The sequence below is a fragment of the Chenopodium quinoa genome, unplaced genomic scaffold (assembly GCF_001683475.1).
Source record: "Chenopodium quinoa cultivar QQ74 unplaced genomic scaffold, ASM168347v1, whole genome shotgun sequence".
Taxonomy (NCBI): Eukaryota; Viridiplantae; Streptophyta; class Magnoliopsida; order Caryophyllales; family Amaranthaceae; genus Chenopodium; species Chenopodium quinoa.
The window spans coordinates 7,057,483-7,074,201 of NW_018743920.1; the positions used below are offsets into that span (position 1 = coordinate 7,057,483).

The following is a 16,719-nucleotide window of genomic DNA, read 5'->3' on the forward strand; positions in this document are numbered from 1 at the left end:
CACTAAAGATCTCTAACAAAATTTACCATCGTAGCTTAATTAAAGTCGCCCCGTTTGTATATGTAATTGGTTTATGCAAGATATATTCCTAGAACAAAGAACATTGCATGAGTTGTATTATTTGTAAGTGAATCAATTAAATTGCGTGTACAATCTAAATAGTCACAATTCACAAAGATTTAGTGAAGATTTTGATCGTTCAGTTCTAGCCTCTAGGTGTATATTTGTGTAATAGAGGCTTCTTGAACATGCATTATTGATTTGTAAACATAAAATGATTCATTTATTGGCGTTTGATCACGCTAATAGTAAAGTCAGTGGCTAATTTCAAAATGGGGGTCCAAATTTTTTTTAAATTATACAACCCAAATAGATATGGATCACGTTGGATCACGTTGATTAATATTAAAGTTTCAATATTTTGAGGTTTTCTTACTTTTTAATTCACATTTAGTATGTAAGTCTATATACATCCTCCGTTCATTTAACACTGCAATATGGGGGTAATTACGCTTCTCAAAGCACAATTTAACCCTTAAAAAACTTTAATTATACAATAATAACAATAATAGTAACAATAATTAAGATGAGTCTAACAAAATATAAAGGGACTATTTTTCTTTACTATATTATCTTTTATAAATTAACGGTAATTTATGGTCAAAATTTTTAAAGTTTAACCTAAAAATAATCACAATATGTGGTTACAGAAGAGTGTGAGAATAGTGTATAAAGTGCAAACGTTGCAATATTTAAAAAACGGAGGTATGTGTAAAAAACGGAGATAATATATCATTTACCATTTTATATGGAGAAAATGTATGATTTTTTAGAACTTAAGAATTTCTATTGTCTGATTTTATCTTTTAGGAATCAATTTACTTAAAATGGGAGAGCAAAAACTAGTATATGAAATAGATTCTTTTTTAACTTACCTTGAATTTCATAAATATTTTGCAAAAAGGGGATGCAAGTGCTCCCCTTCAAGTCCTTATAGATCCGCCAATGAGTAAAGTACTGTATGATTTATTGATTTTTACTTTATATTGAATTACTTCACTGTGTTCATGTGTTGATGACTATATTGATTGATTGATTATTTAATATGAACAATAATTAATTCACATCTTAATAAAACCGCATGATCCACTTTGTGTCTAGTTTGGAAGCTTCATATGAGGTTCATGTTAAAAATCACCAGTTAATTACAACGTATTTAGAAGTCAATTTAGTCCAAATTGCCAAATTGTGCCACTAGATTAAGATAATTAAACATGCTGCTCATGTTAGAAACAACGACAAATGAGCTAGTAGAAGCTGTACAACAGTGTGAAACCATCAAGTTCTCTAAAGTATTAAGCTGTCCTGTAAAGTGTAAAGTTTTGGAAACCCTCACCTAAAGTTTCATTAAGAGTAGTGTACTACGGACAAAGTTATTCTTGTACTTTTATACTTGAGGGCCAATACCGATTTTGTGTTAGCACTTTTAAAAAGTCGGGTTTATTAATTGAGAAAATATAAGGTTATTATCATGATAAACAAAAAAAACATTTATTTATTGACATTTTTGTAAATAACTCAATAATTTTTTATTAATGTGAGCCTACAGATGTATATTTATTTACGAATATGTCATGCTGACTGATATTTTTGTTGATTTATTTACAGAATTGTCACTAGATAAACGGTTTTTGTAATCATGACGATGAATTGGGGCTTCCTTGTTTTAATCAGAATACTGTTAATGATATGTGTGTATGACACTGTAACATAAGTAAAAATAAATTTTAATCGGTAAAAATAAGGTATTGTTCATAATACCTTTCATTATCGGAATTGAAATAATAGCAAGATTTGAGGTGCTCAACTTGCTAGAAATGGTCTGTATCCACCCTAATTGTGGGGCAAATTGCCCATCTTCACATCCTGTATTATGGGGTTTTGCTCCTCACAACTCAGACTTGCTAATAATTTTGAATGGCTTGTAATCAGCCACAAAGAGAAGGAGAATAAAAAAATGCTGAATTTATTGTTTTGTCAAGTTGAATCTAGATTATCGGAAAACAAAATTAGGGTCACTGATTAGTATAGAATGACACTTCTTACTTCCAAATTTCAACCATTTAGTTGGAGTGTTGGACATTGGCATTGGACTAATGGACTTTACTTCAAGACTCAAGACTTATTATGTTACACTACTAGTTTAAATTATTATGTTCATAATAGCGTTGGATTTTTTTAGAATAAAGGACATAGCTAAGGTTGCCAATCTCGAGTCCAACTAAGTCAATTTTGTGGAAAATTAACCAATTCTTGTTCTTTACTGGTTTGCTAATCAAAACAAAATGTTTCAACTTCACTGAGAGAGTCAAAGTCTATAAATCTCCAGAAAATCTCATTCCTCAAAAATAGGAGAACCATTAATAATATGATGATGATTAGGTACTAAAATATTTTATATCTTTATAAAAAAAAAAAACTTCATAATAGTATAATATTCCCAATAGTATATTTATTGATTAAATAATGATCAAGTGTAATGTTTATTGCCTACAAATAGAGATCCTACTCATACAACAAGTCCTACAAATCAGAATAACAACTCATTCTTACACAACTTCAAAAACCATACATAAACCTCTTCACCCACCTTTTTCTGAGAAACAAATCAAAATGGCCCTGAAAAAATCCAAGCAAGATCACAAAGGAGCTTCAAAGAAGCAAGTAGCAGCGATTTTTGGTGTCACGGGGTTAGTAGGGAGAGAGCTTGCTCGAAGGCTAAGCTCGAAATATTCGTGGACAGTATATGGCATAGCGCGAAGAGAAGAGCAAATAAGCTCTTTAGAAAAGGCAAGTAATGATTACAACTTCATTTCCTGTGATCTTCTGTGTCCTTTGGATACACAAAAGAAGCTGTCTTGTTTAGAAGATGTGACTCACATTTTCTGGGTTACTTGGGCTAATCAGTTCCCCCTTGATAGCCCAGAATGCTGTGAGCAAAACAAAGAGATGTTGTCGAATGCGTTGGATGCAATGCTACCGAAAGCCAAGTCCTTAAAGCATGTTTCTCTTCAAACAGGTATGAAGCATTATGTTTCATTGAGAAGTCCAATTAGTTTAAGAGATCTTGATATCGCGGTATATGATGAGGATTGCCCTAGAGCTTCTATAGGGAATAACTTCTATTATGTACTAGAAGATTTGCTTGAGGAGAGGCTTGCTGTTAATAAGGTAGCGTGGTCGGTCCAAAGGCCTGGTTTGATTACAGGGTATTCAAACAGGACATTTTATAATTTTATGGGTTGTCTTGCTGTTTATGGAAGTATTTGTAAGCAATTGAATCTTCCTTTTGTGTTTGGAGGATCAAGGGAGTGTTGGGAAGAGGCTTGTATTGATGTCTCGGATGCTCGGTTAGTAGCTGAGCAACACATTTGGGCTTCCACTGATGATCAAGTATCCTCAAACAATGGCCAAGCCTTTAATGCCATTAACGGGGCTTGTTTCACTTGGAAAGAGATATGGCCGGTGATAGGGAAAAAGTTTGGCCTAGACGTTCCTGAAAACATGTTTTCCAATGATTTTCTGTATTCCAAGGCTATGGCAGACAAGGCTTGGACATTCTGTTTCGAAGCCCCAGGAAGTTATTAGGAACTCGAGCAAAAGCTGATCGCCTGGGTTTCAAAACGAGGTATTCAGCATCAGAATCAATTTCGTATTGGATAGATAACATGAGAGATGAAAAACTGATACCTTAAGGCAGAGACCGAAATGTAGCCAAACTTTGCATATAGATAAGAAACAGAATTGTACATAGTTACAGCAGTAATGTGTAATTAGTTTCCTGCAAATTCCATATCCTGCATATATATTCTGAATAAATCCTGATTTCAGCATAGCAGAATTTCTCCTTTCATTAATGTTCAGATGGCTATAAATATGTGCATATATAAATCCTGATTTTTGAAGGAATAAACCTCATTTTATAAAACTGACTAGAAAAGAACTACAATATTTATCACAGAATATATACATGAAATACTACATTTTTTTGGGTTAACTGGGATTACAAAGGGAATAATGGAGACGGGATGAGTCCTAGGTCTCAAATACCGCCCCCTTCCTCTTCCTAAAACAAATTCTATTAGCTAAGCTAGTTGACTTCTGTGATTGGCATGAGATCCTAAAATTGTCGGAAGTGCCATATTGCTTCTGTAAGTTTCAAGCAGAAGCATCTGGCGTGCCTATGCTAAAACTCTGCCTGAGAGATGAAACACGAAGTTGGAAATGGATCCTCAGTGATCCAATCAAATTTCCATAAGATAAATCCTTACAAAACTATAGGCCTTCCCTTCTTTGGCGAATTGTAAAATTTTAATCTCTTTCTCACCAGCAGTGGCCAACAAGAATGTGTTCTTTCTTATCTTCTCTGGAAGTTGAGGAATCTGATAGAAGCCATGAAGGCGCCAGAGAAAAGGAGAGAAAAGCCAATAAGAACAACAGCTGATATACCAATCATTTCAGAGTTAAAGCCATAATGGAGATCCAGATACTCTTTGACCGAGCCCTTAAACCCTTCTGTAACGATGATGGTCTCAACATCAGTAAGCTGTGATGAAATAAGTCCACGTAGTGTCCATGCTACAGGGCAGATGTAATAGAACCAAATCCACCAGCCAGGGATATACTAACAAATGAGTTAAAAAAAAAAAAAAAGAAGAGAAAGACTTAGTACAAGATGTGTGAAGTACATTAAACCAGAAGCCATGATGCCAACTAGCTTGACAGAAAAAATTGGCAGCAGTAAGAAAGACAGAAACAGCACTTACACTCTTGGGAATAAGAAAACCAGAAAATAGATTCCAAAGTGAGTAAGATGCAGAAGATATGATGGCTGCCATATGCTGCGTAGGTGTAAGGCCGACAGCCATCATACCATAAAAGGTGAAGTAAGTGAAACTAAGGAATGTAAAGACAAGGTACAGCAGAAATTTCCCTGCAAAAAGACAATTGAATGTCAACAAATCTATAGGATCTCTTTGTAGCTATAGACAATATAATGAATATTTCAAATAAATGTGCACAAATTCATGTATGCATTATGTTTAGTTCCAACTAAGTGTTTTTAATGAGATTTGCAAGAGCTGAAAATTGGCTCTAACGAGCAATCAAACAGTTTCATAGGATTAGTGCACCCTAGTAAAGTTTTCTGCAAAGCAAGGCCTCTTATCAGATACTAAGAGAGAGAATTAAAGAGGATATGTGATAAAATACATAATTAACTTACTTATTGTCCTTTCAAAACCAATCATGAAATAAGTGATGATGCCATATGATAACGTCTGTGCAGCAATGTATGGAACTTCAACAAGAGCCTGATTCAAACAAATGGAAGCAAAGCATTCAATCTGATACATTCCGGGAGTATAAAACAGTATCTATTTGATACTCATTCATCTCATCGGCATTAAGGAAATTCATTCAGTGATAAGAGATACTTCATATAGGTTTTCAATTCAGGTTTCATAACTTAAACATTCGTGATGTATCATCCCAAAAAGTTATTGATTCATTCTGGCATACAACCTTTGTTGCTCGTGATGCAGTTGAAATATGCTGCTTGAATCAAAGTATGGTGCTTATATCTATGCAAGTGTTTGTGAAGCTACATCACATAGGTGATCATGTTGTTTCTCTTATAGTTCTCAGAGAGTGTCCCAAGCATCAACCATGCAAAAGCGGAATTAGTCAGTAAATGTACCTGAGCAGCTGCATAAGCCAGAGGAGAGTACATTCCTGCAGCCTTTTCTGTGTAGAAAACTGTTCTCTCAATGGATATAACTGGTTGTACTGAAGAAGCATTGCTGACGCCCAAGAACAAACATGAAGAATGAAGGGCTCCCATGATTGTAAACAAGTTGATGATCGAATCCCTTTATGTTATAAGTATACAAGTCAATATGCATATATTGTAAAAAGCCATTGCACTGTTAAAAACTCATTTCATATTAAAAAGGGAATCACTAATACTGGAAAAATATTCCATGGTTCTATGAGAAAGAAACTCTTTGGAATTAGATAATCATAAGAACTAGGTAAACAATCAAAATCAGATTACCACACTGATAAAGTGATAAATTTTAGTGTTTTAAGATTATCTAATGAGAATGGACTTGTACAGATTTTTTTTGAATATATATTAAAGTGGGGGATTGTTGGAACAACAAGTGTGTAGTGTGTGAATTTTGTGAAAAAACTCAAAGTCCCACATTGGTGGGAAATGAGAGTTTTACTCTCTTTATAATATAGAGAGTGGGCTAAAGGGGTGTGGCCCTTGGGCTATCCACATTTTGTGGAGAGGAAGGACCTATATGGTAAACCATCTATCACACGCGCGCGCCAAACCGTTTTAATCATCAGCTTGATTTCTGCTACTGTTTTATTCAAAGCATAATTAACCGTTTTAACAAACTTAATTTTTGCTACTGTTTTATTCAAAGCATAATTAACCGTTTTAATCATCAGCTTGATTTCTGCTTAATTATAACAGTTATAGCTTGATTTTCGCTAAAACGGTTTAATTCCTTGCTTAACGGATGAACGTTGCTGGTCTTTTGCCATACTCCTTGTTGAACGTTTGCATTGATTTCATTTAACCGTTGCTATTTTACTGCTTTTTCCTTTGCTGATCGTTACAAATTTTTGCTTAGAAAAAGCTTCCTCTGCTGTGGTTTTAAAAACACAGAAAAACACTTTGCAAAATATATTTTCTCTTCCTCTCAAAACAATCGAGCAGTTTCTTTCAGATTTTCTGGTGTTTCGTTGTCCGGTGGTTCGGTGCAAAACCGCCGGTATTTTATATACTTGACAGACTGTTTTATCCTGGGGGGCATCCGGTTTGGTACGAGCTGCTTGCACAAGTTTGAGGCAGTGCCGCGAATGTTCTAAAGAGAGCGACATAGTCCGCGACGCAGTTTTATTCTCGGTAACATTGTTTTTCTGTTTTTGTTCCCGCAGTTCAATTTATAACACTAACTAAATTAGGATGGACACCAGGCCACGTCAATGATTAACTCTGTGAGGCAGAAATTCGGTTATGGAACTAACCTTTTTGGTTTCTTTATTAATTTCTTTTGGAAGAAGAAGTGAAGAAGAGAACCAGAGAGACTCCTCCACTGTCACTTGAGGAGAATGAATATCATTCTGTTCAACATATCCTGAAATTCTGGCAAAAGTATGCTGCACTTTTGGATAGCCTGAGATCCTAATGTCTCCTTTAATGTATCCACCTGTTTTTCTTCCCGCTAGCACATCCATCAAAGTGGTTTTTCCTGCTCCGCTTGATCCAACTAATGCAGTTAGGACTCCTGGTGAGAAAACTCCACTCACATTTGCCAATAGCTGCAACTTCGTTTCTGGTACACCTTTTTCCTTCATAGCCTAAAATATATGCAGCAATAAGTATATTTAAGCTGATGATAAAGAAGTTTTTTAAATCAAAAAAAAAAAAAAGATTGGAACTTGGTTTATTACTTTTGGCATGTCAACAAAGTAATTGACATTATGAAATGTCATACTCAGTGGTTCAAATGGAAGAATCATTCCCTTATTTTTGACTGGTTTGGGAGAAGCTCCATTTGATTTGAGAACCTCGTCTTTGCCTGCATGGGAAGTAAACAAATTAGGGGACTACAGTATTGTTTTTTTAAAGGTATTATATGTTTGCTACCAAATAGAAGGGTCAGTTAGATGTTTGGAAGAGAATATGCTAGACCTTCATCGGGTGCACCATCGATTGAGTTGTCAACTGGGATCACAGTCTGAGCTTTCTTTAAAGCTGCGAAGAAGTACATATAATAAGCAACTCAATTGCAATCAATTTACTTGGCTTGCTTAAAGAAAGCATAATTATACGTTCAGAGCCTTAGAATTACAACCCTTCCCAAGGAAAAGCAAATGGAACATTTGGCACTTACGACTCAGGTAGGCCAAGGCTAGAGTAACTATGCAGTTGAAAAGAAGTGCATAACATAATAACGCAAAAATTCCAATCCAGTACCAACGACCATCTGTTGGCATTCCATGCAACTCAAGGACATTCTTTCCAACTGTAGTGTTTCCTGAGGGCTGGAAATGTATATAGGTTAGTAGTCAGTCACACATATAAATACTATGCAGAGGGATGGAAATGTAGAGACAATATAAGACGGTACCTGCATCCATCTTGGTGCTGTAAATTCGTTTACAGAAACTGCATTTTGAGCATAGGAAAGGGGCGATATCCAGTATGCCCATATCCACCCAGGTTTTATCATATCTAAATGTAATGATGTCAGTAAGGCAAGCTATCCATATATACTATCTCATAGGGAGTCAAGGGGCTTACTTTTTGGAAGAATAAAACCTCCCAAACAGAGTACAGCAAGCATTGAAGCTGAAGAACAAGTACTAGCAATGACCATATCTCTTGCTAGTGTAGCTAACATCCGAAAAAGACCCAATGCCATTTGATGGATCACAAATAAAAGCAGCATGAAACGGAAAAACCTGGAAAAGTCGGAAGAAAAGAAATTACATATCTTATATTAGGTTGTTTCTTGCAATAAAGTCCTGAGAAAGTTTCATTAGCAAGATATACCTTCCAGCTTCAGGAGTAAATCCAACCATGAAATATACAACGCATGACCATACAACAGATTCGAGGATTGAATATGGAACACGTAGAACCCAGCTTGACAGTGACCATGCCCAAGCAGGATAGAAACAGTTGTCTCTTTGCTGTAAAAGACTGGGAGTCTAAATATCATGAGAGACAGCTCGGAAAGGCCATTAAACAATATATGTACGGCCCCAAAGAAAAGGCAGGAAAGATACAGATTTCCGTAAGTCACATCTGTAGCATGTAGCCTTGTTTTGAAAAAAGTTGTTCCTGTGATAAACCCCACAAATGCGACCTGCCAACAAGCAGAGAGATAATGAAGAGACAGAAAAGTGATCCATATCAAATATTCCACCACAAGGGACTTCAAAAGACTTATCAGGTTTTTATTGAGTGCACATCAGGTCTCTTCATGCAAAAAAGTGATTAATTATGCAAGTAAATTAGAGATTTATGCACCAAGGAAACATACTAAATAAACTACAACATTAAACCAACAGGTAAAAGAGAGAACATACTGGTTGAGAAACAGACTACAAGTATAATGAAAAGAAAGCATGCAGCTTCAGACAATCTTTTTATACTTCGTATGACTTCCTACACATTTAGCTACAATGGATATCATGGAACTATTATACTTGAGGTTTAATAACTGAGTAAAATATTCTATCATAGTAAATGACAAGATAAAACATACTTGACAAGTTCGGAAAATGTAGAGGAAACTATGCCTGCGGATCAATAGAACTTCTCTTGAGAAACAAGCCTTATAAAGCTCCCATTTCGGTACAGCAAACATTGTTCTGGACAGAGCTAAAGGATGACTCTGCGATTTCTCATATGGAGCAGATAGAGTATCTTCAACTGTCTTCCCAAATCTAGAATTTTTGAATGCTTCAGCAATTTGTTCAGGACGAATGAACTGGTAAGGCTTTGAAGGATCTGCCCAATACTGCTCTTGGTCCTTCTTAGAAGTAACCTAGAGTAGCAGACATATTTAAAAGGCTACTATATTGAACAAGAAAAACCAAAAAATTAAAAAAATGAATGGTATTGATTGGATGAATACCTCTTGTAAAAAATCTGCCACGCCCTTACGAGGGGGCAACCGAAAGCCTATTGATTCAAAAAATTCCAACACATCTGTTCGAGGACCATGATAGACCACCATATTCCCTTCTGATAACAAAATCAAATCATCAAAGAGTTCAAATGTTTCAGGCGCTGGTTGAAGAAGAGCCATGAGTACAGTTCCTTCCATTTGATGAACGAAGTTCCCTATGCATTTCACTATCTGGAATGTAGTTGAGCTATCTAATACAGTAGATATTTCATCCATGAAGAGAGTTTTCTTAGGCCCAACAATCATTTCTCCTGGATACAAATAGCATCAATTATTTCTTCATGTTCCTATCTTTAACCACCTTATTAATTATGACTAAGATATCTTCTCATAAAGAACAATCAATCAATCAAAGCCTTAAATCTCATAAAGAACACAAAATATAAAAAGTCCAAACTATCCATGTTCTTCTCTTGTTTCTTCTTTGGCTCAATTCCACTTTTTTCACATAATGTTGGAAAATTTTAAATTCCAAATTAAAGTCACTCTAATATTATTTTTCAATGTTTTGCCCATAGAGTACACAACTACAGATGTTGCTAAGATATCCTAACTAGTAAAAATAAAAACAAGTTGCAAAATATGAAATTTAACTATAAGAGTTTGAAATTATTAACATAATAGTTGCATGGTGCAAAAATGTGAACGTTATCATAAGTTCATAACTACAAACATAAGTGTGGGTTGCAGCCTAGCTCAAGGCACATTAGTTTAGCAATATCTACCAAGGGCAGAGATACATGGAAAAGAAAAGGTGAGTGTGAAAGATTCGACAACCTGAAGTAACTCTCTTTCTTTGACCACCTGAGACACCTCGATTCATGTCGTTACCAACAACTGTATCAGCACATACATCAAGGCCAAGAACTTTGAGGAGGTAATCTGTTGAAATGCTGTGCTTTTTTCCACCAACTGACAATGCCTGTAGATTTCATTGATCATATATTTTTATTTACTACATAGTACATATATTGTAAACTAGCTCTATGCAGTTGGCACAGATATTGTCATTTCAAAAGCACAACTAACCTTCATAAACGCGTCAATTTCTGGGCTTGGACGTATATTTGTTTGTTTCTCCAATCGAACAAGTTCCTCCATATATCCTGCAAAGCAAATGAAACCGAGAATGAAGTAAAATTTCAAGGGGCGGAAATATAAATTTAGAATTTCCATATTTGTTTGTTTCTCCAATCTAACAAGTTCCTCCGTATCATTTTATGAATAGTAATGATAGATAACAGAAACATGAAATATGACTTTTATTTACAAAGGGCGGAAATATAAATTTAGAATTTCCATGTCTTGCACAACATGAAGCACATAAAGTAATTTCAAAAATTAGATAGACCTACATTATAGAATAGAATTTAAATTATCAGTCTGACATAACAATTTAGTATTTTGTTCATTTTATTAATTGATACCCGCACCAAATTATACCTGAAAAGGATTCACTTGCTCCTTGGCATCTAGCAGCAAAGTCAAAAGTTTCTCTCACTGTTAGCTCGGCAATGTGATTATCTGTTTGACCTATGTAAGCTGAAGTTCTTTGCACGCAAAACTCAACTCATTTCATGGCCATTGTATGTAATTGTTCCACTTTTCTGTAGATGTAAAAGTCAATCAAGGAAATGTATTTATAATCTAATTTCACTTTGTATGGATACTATTAATCACAATAAACTAAGAAAGAATTATTTTTATAACTAAGACACTAGTCGTTCCAACAGTACAGTTACATGAAGGCAAAATAACCAAAAGAAATGTAAAGTGTTGGTTATGGAAGAAAATGGTGTGGTATAGTTGAATACTCGATTATAGTTATAATATTCCCATTCAAACTTGCTAATCTCACGATAATTATTCCACATAGAAAAGTTAAAGCAAACGTTTAGAATCATATTATGATATCTCATACACTGTTTAGATGCATGACAAAGAAGGGGTACGGTATGCATGAAATGCTACCATAACAAGTCAAAAAATCAAACCATCAGAATTTGAGCTACCTATTGACAAATAATGAAAGCTAACCTAAATAATTCCACAGATTACTAGGATAGTTATTGAAGTGGACTAGCAATAAGTATTTATATAACTTGAAAATTGACTAACAGTTGAACAGGTGGTGTTCACCTTTAAGCTACTGTCAAGCTTTCCTGCAAGAGCCAGTAGCAGGGTAGATTTGCCTGCTCCAGGAGGCCCAAGAAGCAATGTCATCCTGTAAAATAACCGAACTATTAATGAACACAGCTACTACTACCAAGAATACTTTAATAATAAAAATAAGTCAGAAAATTTTACAAGCAAAAATAAACCAATCTCCTGGATAGGAATCTTGTGACATCTAGAATACATCTTGAACGTTATAAGGTTTTGACTTGAATTGATAAGATGGGTATCATAAAGGTTATGAGGTTTTGACTTAATAATAATTTTGATTTTGGAATAAACACAATTGAGATCGAGCAATTAATTCAAGTTAACAATTTTAGTGACTCCATCCCCCCTATCACCTTCCTCTTTTTCAACTAATTTTTATCATGTGATTCCTTATCTATTATATGTACTCCACAACGAACCTACATAATCCTAAAAGTTAAAAATAAAGCTTACAAGTTCTCATGTAACATGGGATACTCTTGGGCAACATCCTAAGGATATAATTATTACGCGTTTTTAAGATGTTTGATGTGTGTATGTAATTCATGATGCACTTGTGCTCATTGACAAAGATGCAAGTCATAAAAGCAAATGTTGATACGGAGTAATAATAAAAGGCAAAAGCTAACAAACGTCATTGGAGCGTTGGATAAGATAACTAAAAGTAGAATAATAAACTTGAAATAAACATTAATTACACCGATCAACGCGTGATATTAGCATGCATTTCCAAATTAATACCATTTTATGAACTATTTTAAAGGATTATCCAACGCCCCGGGGCGTTCGTTAGCAAGATAAATAATAAAATTAAACTACTCTTACTCCAAATAGCAATAAAACCACGTAACATTCGATGTGTATGAAATCAGTCAATTAGGATATCAAAACTCAAGCATTTATACAGTTTGCTTGTGTAAATTAACTACACATTGCTAAAATAGCCTAAACATTTTAATTATACTAATGTACACCTTTAGCAAGAAATTGCTAAATACAAGTGAATTACCTCCCAGGCTTGAGATATCCACTAACATTATTCAAGATAGTTAATGAATGTCTTTCTGGACGATATAGCCTCAAAATTTTCAGTATACCCTGTAATTAAAAAATATATTAAAAAAATAAGAATAAATCAAGAATTTTAGTGCCTGAAGTTTCTATAATCTCGTTAATTAAATAATTAATTCGTGGAGATTAGAGAAAACCTCAATTTTATCACGATAAAAATTAATCAAAGTAGGCAAAGCTCGTTTGCCAGTCACTACTGCCGCTGTGATATTCAAATCCTTAAACCTCACTTCTACCTTCGGCAATTCCAATCCAACTCTGCAATTCAACATAAATTCAATGAAATTAATGCATGTCTTCGGAAATTGCAAAATTATGAAATTCAATTCCAGATTACTAGAAATTACTCCAGAATTTAATTAAATCCTCAAATTCATTACAAAAGAAAAAGTTCCAGAATACTATAGAAATTATCTAACGTTCAAAACATTTATTCAGAATTTGGTATTCCGACAACAACCAAAAAAAAAAAAAAAAAAAAAGGGAAGGAAAACCTAAAAGGATGAATAAATATGATTATGAAGCATTTTTCACCGCCAAAAATACATTTGCTGATTTTTTTAAAAAAGAAATACTACAAAATTGCAAAAAATATCTCAAAAACTGAATAGTTACGGAAACAATTTTTGTAAGAAATGCAAATTTGACAAAATAAATTCCTTAAAAATTCTCAATAAAAAACATGTTCTGATATTTTATTGTACAAACAAATTAGGGCTAAATTATCATCAAAATACCTTTTAAAACGTTTTTTAACACCAGAAACAAGCTTATAATTATCCTGTTCAGCAGTATCAAGCGCCTTCAAAACAACCATTTCACGACGATTACGATCAAGCTTAGTAACATCAATGGTGGAAATCAATTTATTTCCTCCGCCGCCATTATCATCATCGTAAATAACAGCGAGGTTCGTCCGTTTAACAGAAGGAAGTCTCTCAAACGCAGCCCAAATTAGGTCTTCTTCATCTTTAGCAACAGCTTCAGCGTTAGAAGATCGACCAAACGACGATTCTAACTCGCTATTGCTCAGTTCTATCTCGAAGAATTCGCTGCCATTAGAGGCCGCCATTGTTATCCACCTTGAAGCTTTTTTTTTCTCTCTCCTCTGTATTATTTTCTCTCTCTAGAATTTAATTTTTATCTCTTATTTTGAAAATGAAATTGTGTATAATTGGGCTTATGAAGGTTGCCTATTTATAGGGAAGATACTAGAGAGTGAGGAAGTATGCAGTGACGTAATAGTGTATGCAATCTCAGTAATCTGGATCTTTGCTGTCAATAGTTTTTATTTTTCTTTTTTTGGTAAAAAATTTGGCAAACCCGCGAATTTTTGAAGGAGAGTTGATGAAATTACTAAAATAGCCTTGATATGGGTTTGTTACGGTTTGACCACTTTTGACGGAGATAAAGTTTGTTTTGTTTTTTTTTTTTTTTTTTTTTTGACACAAGAGATAAACTTTGTTGCATTCAGCATATAGAGATTGGGGAAGGAGGAGTGTGAAAGCCATTAAGATATAGAATCATACTTCGTATGTTTTAGTATTTCATTTTATTTTGTTTTGCTCCTTTCGTTATTACGTTTTGGTACACCATTTTATTTAGTTATAATCAACTCGCGTATACGTGATTAGTCTGATTACTGTATACTTTACGTGATCTCTAATACACGTCCTAAGTACCTTTTAATATTAGTGGAATATAAAGAGTAAACTTTTTAGATAGTATGTAAGTTATATAATTATAAATAATCATACATTGACCACGCGTTTAATAAGAATTCATATAATATTTGTATTTTTTTACATTACGTATAAAAATTAATAAATCAAAGATATTGAAATTTAAGATTAAAAAAATAGTAAATTTATGAAGAATCTCATGAAAAAATAAGAGTGGCACAAAATCTTTTGATCCAAACTTTCAAGTTACCCCTAAATCATGTACAATATTCAATAAGGTTATATCTTGTGTATTAGAACTGATATATTATGGTGTTTAAGTGGATGTCAAATGGCTTAATTATTTAAAGTCTTGGAAATGATACTCAAGATTCGAGCATTATTGGTTTATTTATCTTGCAACTCTCTCTAAGTCAAAACAAGATATGAATGATGTTAAGCTAAAATAGAGAAACAGATAAGAATATGGGACGAAATGAGTAATATAAAGGAGTACAAAGATAAAAGGAACAAAGGAGTAAATAAGGAAATTAATTTTATTGAGAACCAATATCAAATCATTCATATATACCCATATGGACATTTTCAATGACACGCCAGTGCGCCACTAGAGTTGATAACTCTTCAATCTTAAAACATGCGCTTAAAAGTTGGAAGTTATATTTCTTCCAAGTTCAATATATGTTGTATACATAAATAGCATAACTAAGAGCCATTTAGAACTCAACTATAGTAACGTAAGGTAATATCTCACTAACAACAAAGTTTTTTCCATTATCTAAAAGGTTGAAACCTTCAAGCAAATACTACGTACATTTCTTGAAATGCCATCGTTTTTGTGGTGTATCCTGTATGTTAGCCATATGAGCATATTTCATGATCACCTTCCTTACTTCTAGTGATACTGCCTAGTTTCGGCAACATGCAATCGACTAATTGATAACTCTTGTGATTTACAGCATTCTAAGGCCGCTGAGTATCATTTTGGATACAACATACGGAGTACTTCGTAAGTGGTGGTCCATTCAAGAATAGTGTTTACTCAAATTAATTCCTCAAATACCATTTAGAGATAACGTATGTGTTAATCCAACTCTAGAAACTTGGGGTCTTGTTCTATACACCTCAATTTCACAATTTTATTAAGGGATAAGGTAGAAGATACGTATAATTTTGTTATTTAAAACGAATCTTGGCAATATACAACAATTGGTTGGTGCCTACCACATGTACATATTGTTTCGGATGAAAACAATCGAATCTCGGAAGATCCTTTTATCTTGAGGGAACTTGGTCTCGGTCCGAACGACGCAGGAGCCGAGGGTTTCCTGCACAACAAATACACGTAAACTAGCCTCGGGGGGGACGCCGAGGAAGGCCCCTCCGATGCTTAAGTCAGTATATTAGAGAGAGAAAGCTGTGCAAGAGTTTAGTTGCTTGAGGCTTATTGTCTTTGTCTTTGTCCTTACCAAGAATTGACCAAATTGTTGGCTTTTATACCTTGGCTAATGAAGGAGGCGGATTGGGCCCGGAAATCAGTTGGGCTGGGCCAAGCTGATTGGGCCGTTGACTGACCTTGACATGGCTTTGAGGATGTTGATTTTTGACTTTAGCATGTTTGGAGAGTTGAACCTTTGCCTTGGGCTTTTAATTGGATCATTCAGTGACCAGGCCCAATTGGACTAAATTGGACCCAAACAACTTGCCCCCCAGACCCGATTTGGAAGGATGACGGGTCGGGTTTGATTTAACCAGAAAAGGAGGGAAGTGAATGATTTGCTGATCCAAAAATGTGAATTTAAACCGTAATTAACCCATGATTAATGAGATAACAACAGTTAATGTGGATGATTGCGGAAGTTGGACGGGTAGTGGGCGATTTAACTGCAAGGTTGTGTGTTTAACGGTTACTTAGTGGGGTGCTTGAGAGAAATTGAAACGCAGACTCCTTGAATTCCCATTTCTGGAGATATAAATAGAGGCGCGTCTTCTCTCCCCACTCACTCATCAACACAAACCCA

At 34.5% G+C, this 16,719-nt stretch overlaps 2 pseudogenes; one reads left to right on the forward strand and one right to left on the reverse strand.

Annotated features, from left to right (window-relative positions):
* The first annotated feature begins 2,402 nt into the window (after positions 1-2,402).
* LOC110688269 lies at positions 2,403-3,772 on the forward strand (annotated as a pseudogene).
* A 623-nt stretch (positions 3,773-4,395) lies between these two features.
* LOC110688578 lies at positions 4,396-14,866 on the reverse strand (annotated as a pseudogene).
* Between the last annotated feature and the right edge of the window lie 1,853 nt (positions 14,867-16,719).